This window comes from Diadema setosum, chromosome 11 (genome assembly GCF_964275005.1).
Source record: "Diadema setosum chromosome 11, eeDiaSeto1, whole genome shotgun sequence".
NCBI classification, from domain to species: Eukaryota; Metazoa; Echinodermata; class Echinoidea; order Diadematoida; family Diadematidae; genus Diadema; species Diadema setosum.
In genome coordinates this window covers 23,051,831-23,061,429 of record NC_092695.1, presented here as the reverse complement: position 1 = coordinate 23,061,429, position 9,599 = coordinate 23,051,831, and positions in this window count along the sequence as shown.

Here is a 9,599-nt window from a genome sequence, read left to right as displayed (position 1 = left end):
GGCACTTGGCTGTGTGTACTATAATATCTGGTAAAATAGCTGCAACGGATTTGTTCCACCTGACGTGCTTGGTGTTGTATTAAAACTCGCGGTAAAAGAGGCTTTTATGTCGCTGGATCTTCTGCGGATATTCCTTTAGAAGATACAAGCCGACAAAGCGACTGTCACAAGAGTCTTTTCTCGTCATCTGTACCGAGGGTTTCAACTTGCATAGCTCAGCGATGAAATCCTTGTGGCATTAAATTCCTCGAAGCACAGACAATGAAAGAAAAGTATTAAGAGCTATTGGACAGAATCTGCTCTCTCTTTCCATCGCTACTTCCTACGGCAGACCAAAGTGTGCAGACATTAAACTATAGTTAACCCTTAGCTACTCAGCTAATGAGTGGCAACGTTTCTTCTTCACAAGATCCATCTTGTACGTTGTTCTTTTTTTTAAAATCTTAAAGCAATGTTGGGAGGGGGTGGGGTTGATGCTGCAGCTTCTATACAGTCCCATTCCCCTTTCCGCGTTCCCTGTGGCAGAAACTAGTAAAGGGCACGCTAAATTTTTTTTCTGGTGAGGTAAAATCTGAAAATGGTTAGGCATCCACCAAGTGGGATAACCCTTCATCCATTTGAGGTTTCTGTTTCATCTCACAGAAAGCCCTTCAAAATAACAGCGAAATAACTGCGATTCGTAAATAACGATTTGCTTCAGAAAACGTGTGGTGAATTTCTGGCCACCTTACCCTTTAACCTGAAATAATTCTCGATTTTTCTTTCCGTCTCTTCGTTTGAAGAGCCTCATTGGCTGCAAGGGTATTTGCCATCATTTCTGCGGAAATATAAGGACTGATTAATTTGGAACTTAAACGTAACATCATAACCAAGGATCGATAAGTAAATCAGTCCTCGATTAAGCATACTCACGGCTGACATCATTATCATACCATCACTCTCAAGTTGCCAGTGACAATGGCATGATTAATTTATAACGAAACATTTCGTCATGTGACATCAATGTCATCTTTCAATTTTCAAACGAGTGCTGGGCCCTCGGCATCCTGAAGTTATGTAGGTTATTTGCTTTTTGCGTGTTTGCTTTTTGTTTGTTTGTTTTTTCTAATGTTTCGTGGTTACACAGTAATAGTCATCAGTTCATAACTAGGTCTGGACAAGTCAATCGCTAGTCATGTTGTTCATTCGTGTTGGGTACAAGAACCACGAAGGATGAATTTATATTGGTAGATATTATGTACAACATGACCACCCTGCCTCCTGAAGAATCAACGAGAAGTATGTGAACCCGACTGATAGGTGATGACGAATGACTGAAACGTTTTCATCAATCACAAAGAGGGTTCGAAAGAGACTCTAGCTAATATCTTTGACAAAACAAGCACAATACTACATCGAATCAAATTCCTGCACCTAGCACAAAGCAGCTTGGCGTCCACCTCTCGGATGCGGTCATAATTGACTACCGCACCCCGGGGTAACGAGGTTTATTCAAAATCTTACCACACCCAACAAATTCCAACCAGTATACAAATGGCGAGAAGACATAAAGAGACGGAGAAATCAATTAGACGCACGGAGTCAGAAAAAAAAACATCAACAACAGCCAAAGACAATTCTTTGAGATCAATGATGACGAGAGTTCATTACTGCTTTCATCTATTATTCTAATCAATTCCCATCATCATCATCATCATCACCATCATCATCATCATCATCATCATCATCATTATTGTTATCGTTATCATTAAATGATCAAATTGAATTCATGATTGTCATCAACGTGAATATATATCATAATTATATATGCCATACGCACAATATTCAACGGCAATACTCAAAGTGGCTCTGATTTTTTCCCATCCAACGTGATAACAACTTTATAGACGTATACCTGTCTATTCTTGAAAACTGTACACTATTATACGAGTGTTGTTTTTTTTTTAATCCTTACTCTCACTCTCTACCTACCCATCTCATCATACGTCTTTGTATTATGTTTAGTGAAATCACAATCACATAAGTTGATATGTGATATGCAAAGGGTTGATATTGAGATGCGCAAAATCTTGTGCCATTGATTTACTTTAACTTGTGAAGCAGTCAACAAGTCCATAAAAACTCATTTGTTCGAGAACATTGGTTGTCATGGTAACGATGGTAAATTAGACAAAGGTATACATGACTTTTAAATTTGTTCGAAATTTGTTCAGGGATCATTATTCACTCTAACGTGCACTTGACAAAATGGTGCAGGGTTTGTCCTCTCAAACTAAGAAATTCGATTTTCCGGGAATTAAATTCCATGAATAGGCACTGGAAAGCAAAATCGAGTGTTGGAAAAAAGAAGAAGAAAAAAAAATTCTTCCGGAAAAGCTGAATGGTCTTTGTCGTAAACGCGAACTACTATCCTCCACCGAACAACAGACAATTGTCTGTTGATGATGAAAAAATAATATTGATTTAACATTTCCTGTTGAAATTGCCTAGAGGCGTGGTCATTAGAATTTCCCCCGGACAGATTATACCAACAAACGAGGGTGGAGCTCGGGTATCAGGAGTTCATGCCTTGCGACTCCCATCCGCTCCGCGTCGTCCAGATATTAAAAAGGGAGGTGTTGGACAGAGGGAGTCGCAATAACTTGAGCCGGAGAGATAATACGTGAATGATGGCAGAAGCAAGGGACTTTTTTTCCCTTCTTCTTCATGTCTTCGTCTTCACAATACCACGTACTTTTAAGGAATTCGAGGGCCTTCGTCGCCACAGCGGGGGGAAGTGAAAAACAGTGGGCATTACCTTTGTGGGACAATAGACCATTGTTGATCAAAAGTAAACATGAAGCTGTCGCGAAGCAGCGGGTACGAGTCAAAGATCACACTGTGGCTCGAGAACTGGGAAGAACAGCGCCCCACAGCGCCCCACAGCGCCCATCATTGGAACCTAATTGAGAGCCTTGTTGGGGAGCAGTTACAGCATCAACAGGTGTCGAAGGCACATAACCTATCCGTGTACATAGATTGATATAATCGTGCTCTATCAACCGTCATTTTATTCGAACGCTGCTAGGAATGCGTACCAGTCGGTGCAAGTATATTCTTCACCATGACCATTTTCGAAAAGCGTTTTCGGAAAACTGTTGAAAGCATTACCGTAATTTACGTGTCACGTATGCTCAGAGAACTGCAGATATTATCTTTCCCTTCCCAAGCTACCTATCACAGTTCATTGCAAAATGCACCGAATGAACATCCTTTCGTTTCCCCGATGTATACATTTGGATTTATCTTATTCATTTATTTTTCTATTTCAGATACATTATTATATTTCATGAGTTTCCTCTAAAGCCAAATTGTAACTTTGGTGGCAAAGATTTCAGAGACATAAATAATTGATTTGTTTTGACTGAATGCGAATTGTTTATATTTCTGGAAATTATAGCAAATTAACCGAAAAAGGTAATCTAAGCACACACACACAACCCCCCCCCCCCCAAACAAAAACACCAACAACAGCAACAACAACAAAACAAAAGTAAGGATTGTGGGTTTGAAGACTGAGGTGATTATTGTGTTTTCCACTGGAATGATTTTTCTCTTCATGTATAAATTGCACACGTATAAATAACTATGATGAGAAGGCTATAGTTCACGAGTTCTCATTGAACAAACGAGGTATATTTTTTTTTATATTCGTCATTTGTTTTCAATCTTTAACGCTCTTTAACCTTGATCCTGCTTCCTTTATTTCATCTGTTTAATGTCCAGCTTGGGTGCACATATTCGCCATCGGTCCGGGCTATGTACGGATAAAGGGGATCAGAGCTAACCGGTATGTCCACATGGACGAAGCGGGAGCACTGCGTGGAATTCCAGCCAGCCAGGTTCCAAACCCGGTAAGTGTGAGGTCTATTTTATCAACAACAACAAAAAAAAAAAGAAAAAAAAAAGACTCATATAAATTGTCAAAATTATCAAGTGAAGAAATTCAGTTTAGAAGAACGATGGTGGCACGCATAATAGCAGGTACACTTACTGACATAGGAAGCGAAATAATACAGGTATATAGGCTGATATGCACGAGGATATAGAAAGATACTCATACAGAGATACTCGAACGCGCAGGTGTAATTGGAAACACCATAAACAACATAAAAAGATATTTTTTCTCTCACCCCGCCCCCCGTCTCTCACACCTACACGTGCAGGCACAGACGTATGCACAGACACACATACATCCATCACTCAGAACAACATTTTAGATTCTGCATAACGCCCTATACTTGCGTGGGTTATATCCTCTTATTGTAAACCTGTAAATCTATATCCTTATCCACTATTTTTCTTAAATTAATGAACAAATGACAAAGAGATGAATGAATTAATGATTAATTGATTAATCAATTATATATATATATATATATATATATATATATATATATATATATGTATATATATATATATATATATATATATATATATATAATATATATATATATAATATATATTGTAGTTGCTCCGCGTATTGACAGTACTAGAAATAGCAATAATAATGTCACAACAGAGAAATGCATTAAATGCCAATCTTGATTTTAATGAATAATCGAATTTTCGATCCTCGAAAATTCGGATTACATTTAATGCATTTCTCTGTTATGACATTATTATTGCTATATATATATATATATATATGATAACTTGCACACACACACACACACATATATATATATATCCCTAGTTGGCACCTTAGGGAGACAAATGGTCATTAAGGAGACAATTTTCGTGTCTCCATTGCGTAAATTGCCATTGAACATGTATTTTAAAATTTGCATATAAAACAAATGGAAATGTCTTCCAAATGACCCATCTAGGAGTATATATATATATATATATATATATATACATAATTATATATTTATACATATACATATACATATAAACATGAAAGATTCGGCGTCTTTAGTGCTTCATAATTATGTAAGTTGGACCCCCCTCTATATCCGCCACTGCATTTAAATTCAAAAGAAAGACTGTCCAACACCCTATATAATGAGGTGCATTTTATGGAGGAGTTCACACTGATCAATCACACCTAATTACTTCAAAACAGGTTGTACGGTTATTTCCTATAAATTTTCCAGATTCATCGTAATATCTGTAGCACGAAAAAGTTATGGGGCTCGGGCTAGTTCACTTAAGCTGCAGGTGTGAAACATTCAATGTGCAGTGCATTATGTTCTTGTTTCGAAAACTGCGTGCTCACAAGTCATTTTTAAGAATAAGGTTTTCCAACTGTTCTTGCTGACAGAACCCTAACGCGAATTGAAACATTTTTATCTATAACACCAGTGAAGAAGCATTCGCGATCATGAGGTCTATGGTCTTCATAATTTCCTTATCGTATTGGCGACAGAATCGAGGTTTCCTAACCTCGAGGTTAAGCCTTGTCGTCTGAACGTAACTACTGTGTCGTTGATGAGAAAAAAAAAAGATATGGAGAGAAAATGTATTCAGACCAGGCGCTTGAACGAGAATTGTGTTCTACATTTTTTTAACATACGTTTGATGTTCTTCTTACGTGTCCTCAGTACAACGCGTCGGACAGCACAGGAGCCTGGTACGAACGGCCGTATACCGACACGAGGATCTGGATAACATGGCATGTCAGGCAGGGCTCCCGAAAGATCTACATGGCTTTTAACCGTTACGGTCGCCAACTCCCAACTACTCAGGCCAACGAATCGAGTCGACAAGCTCACTTCATCAAGACCCAGACGGGACCGTCCTGCAACCCAAGTGACGGCGGCTACACGCAGAACTAAACAACAGCCGTGGTGAACAACTCGACTGTCAGCTCTGCAACCAAAGTGCACGGCGGTTACACGCAGAACTAAACACCAGCCGTGGTGAACAATTCGACTGTCAGCTGCAGCCGTTATAATTTTGATACATGGAACTATTTTGTTGTGTGATATCAGGTTCAACCAGACGAATATATTTGTATCATTAAACGGCATGAGAAGAAAGAAACGATCACTTTCGACCAAAACTCACCATATTTAGGAACTGCCAGACAGCACTAGAAATATGGGGTGACACCCATAATATTGTCTCTCTAACATTGATTAAATTGTGCCGATTATATGGTTTCATTCAAAACTCTTTGGACATGTCAATTCTATTTTTTCTCTTACCTCCCTGATTCAATCAATAAGAAGGCGAGATGGCAAGGACGCCCTCTTGTCGTAAGCATGACACATTGGCAAGTATCAAGTTGTCGCCCTGCGGTGTATGCTTTCTTACTATAGGCCTACTCACTGGACAATAAGAAACAGTAATCTATGAATTTTAGTTTGAGTTTTTTCTCTTGCAAACCGTAAAATGAGATAGATGCATCACTTGTACATCATAATCATAATTAGCCTAAAGGACAACAGTATCGTGATGTCATGAAGAAAGAAACATGAATGAATGAATGAATGAATGAATGAATGAATGAATGAATGAATGAATGAATGATAACCCTGTAAGCACGGCTTTTATATGGCATATTCAGTCAGAATGAGAATCATAACAAGTACATTTGATTTGAGATGACTAAATCGTGTGAAAGCTAAGACCATTTATTCTATAGACGTCGGTAAGTCAGCCAGCTTGGCATTTAATTGTCTCCCAGGATCGCTAATCTGAAATACAGCTAACATTGAACTCTTCTGATTGCAAGTGGTTACCAGCTGCAAATGAAAGTGTTAATGAGCTCGTAATTATTCTATCTATCTTTGGTCACGTGTCTATGACGTCACAGATGTGATAAATATGCAAGAAAAATAACAGTAAAATGATATTATTTTCTCCGAGGACACCGTGTCCTTTCGTATATTTTGCTCAAAATCTTGGCATCTATGTCATTTGACTTCCCCAGTAACACAGTTTCCTTCATACTACCTCAACAGTGATCGCATTTTGCTCTCTATACGTGTGCAAGCCGAACTAACTTACCGCACACGCGGCATTGTGGCCACGTGACTATATTAAGATTTGAAAAAAAAAATAAGATTCTTCGGGTCTGCGGTGGCTAGCCGTGTTCGGTGACTTTGCTGATATTCAGTCCGCAGTAACCTGCTTGATGTGTGGAATGTCTCATTTTAAAAAAAAATGCATGTGTGTTGCTTTGATTGGACTGATTCCAATGAAATTATCTTCCTCTGAATGTTAATTCTCTTCCTAGCGGAGCAGGGTTGGAGTGTTACAGGAGGATTAAGACCGGTAGTCCATCATTTTCTTTTTTTTTTTCTTTTTTTTTTTGGTTAATTCTCATCTATGAATGCCTTTTGACAATAACAATACGAGTTACCTGATTCCACGCTGGACTGTCGAAATTTGGGTGTAGCATTGAACTCTATCGATAAAGACGCTATGCATTGCGGAAAAGGGTTATTTTTTCTTTTCTTTTAATGCAAGCATTAAACTGGCAAACATGCAAGTTATCAGTACTAAATTGTTTGTAAAGTGACATTAAAATGGGTACTTCAGGTATGAGTTATCTACTGATACATGATTCCTTCAGCACGTATTAGAATGCCATAGACATATAATTTATCTATTTATTCACCGATTTATTTTGTGATGTGGTGTTCCTGTGTGTAAATGCACACAGTGTAAAAGTGTCTTTTTCTTTTACGTCAGTACCGTGTTTCTGAACATCTAAAAACAAAGGACAGAAAGTAGGCCTACGTTACTGCGTTACAGGGGCGGATCCAGGAATTCCGTAAAGGGGAGGCGCCTTTGCAAAATAAAGGGGGGGGGGGCACACGCACTCCATCATTTTTCTTTTTATTTCTTTTGTTTTAATAAGAATAAAGATCGCCCGGTGCGCCCACCTCTGGATCCGCCACTGCATTATACCTTGATGTGATTATCGATGTATTCTATCCGTTAATTTTGGGCACGTCGTGTATAATGGAACAAAAAGTTCTTCTTTAAATTTTGTACCCCATACCTCTATCGAGAAGAAATTTCAGTGTTTGTTTGGTTTTTTTTTCTCATTGGCGATTTCCTCCACATGGAGTTGCACTTGGACGATTTGACGGGTTGCTTCTCCGCTTTCTGAGTGCGTTGCGTGCTTGAAATATTAAGTATTCATTTCAAAATGTTGTCGCCTTTATAGTAGTCTGAAATGTCGCTCTATTTTACTATGATTTTGTGAATCATTATTCCACTTATTATTCATTATCATTATTACCTTGTACATCAGATTCCAAGTGGGATTTTCAAGTCATAATTGTCATGTGAATATGCTAAGTAATTCTATACTGTGCATTTGGCAATGATAAAATGTTTGCTACTCAGAATCCTAAATACTCTTTTGAATCTGAAATTCTATCCATTTTACATGGTTTTCATCTCGACATTTCACTACATAGTACAAGTAATGTAAATAATCATATTGTAAGAAGTTATTTATACTATTTATTATACGCAAAACGTAGCGATCATTTTAAATGGCTTTGTTGCATTGTGCAAAGTAGTCGCGACTACTCGATCGTGTGCGTGGTTTTCTTACCATTTTCTGTGACATATAACAATAAAAACATGTGACACCTTATCTTGCCAGTTTTGATTTTTTTTTGACAGCTCGCTCTGTGTGTAGATGATGATTGCCATCCCTTCAGAATTCACAAGTTGTTGTTGTTTTTTAATAAGCTGAAACATAAATCTCCTCTGTCCCATCAAATCGTCATGAGCTACGTCATTGCAATGATTACTATCTACAGCAAAGTGACAATTCCCAAGACGTTCATCAGTGTCACTACAGTAAATGACAGAAACAACGAAATGGTACAAGTGTGATGCATGCTTGCTGGCCTGATTGATTGATTGATTGATTGATTGATTGATTGATTGATTGATTGATTGATTGATTGATTGATTGATTGATTGAATTTTTTCCACATCACGGAGTGGAATACCCTGATCGGTAGAGCTGGTATCCATAGGGGTCCACATACATACATGAATAACAGAAAACGCAAATGATATACAGCTAAGATACAAACAAGTATCATATTGTATGCATAACAATACATACACGTTTTAATTTAGAATTAGAAACATATGCAACACATCTATGGCAATTATTAGATATGGCAATTACACTTAACATAAATAAAGGAAACAAAACAAAAATGTTTCAATTACATTCCTCCATAATACCTAGCAAAAAATGCACATCGTTGAATGAAGATTGATTTATAATTTATCAAGCCACATTAAATAGAAATCACATTAAAAAAATGAACTATTTCCAGTTGAGATGAAGCTGCGACAGAAAACATTAAGTTTTATGTCAACTGAAAGTCCTTTTTGCATAGTCTAGGGAAAAATATAATTTCTTCTTAGTCTGGGGGAAAAAAATCTCATTCCTCTAAATATAATTGGGGATGACGGTTATCAGAAGGCAGAAAACGAAATGTGAAATGTCAATATTTTCCAAAAGAGTGAGAAGGATAAGCTACAGCTACGTGCCGCTCTCTGCAATTCCAAAGAAGAGACAGAAATAGAGTCATAATCTTATTTCTTTAGTCTGAGGCAAGAAACAGGAA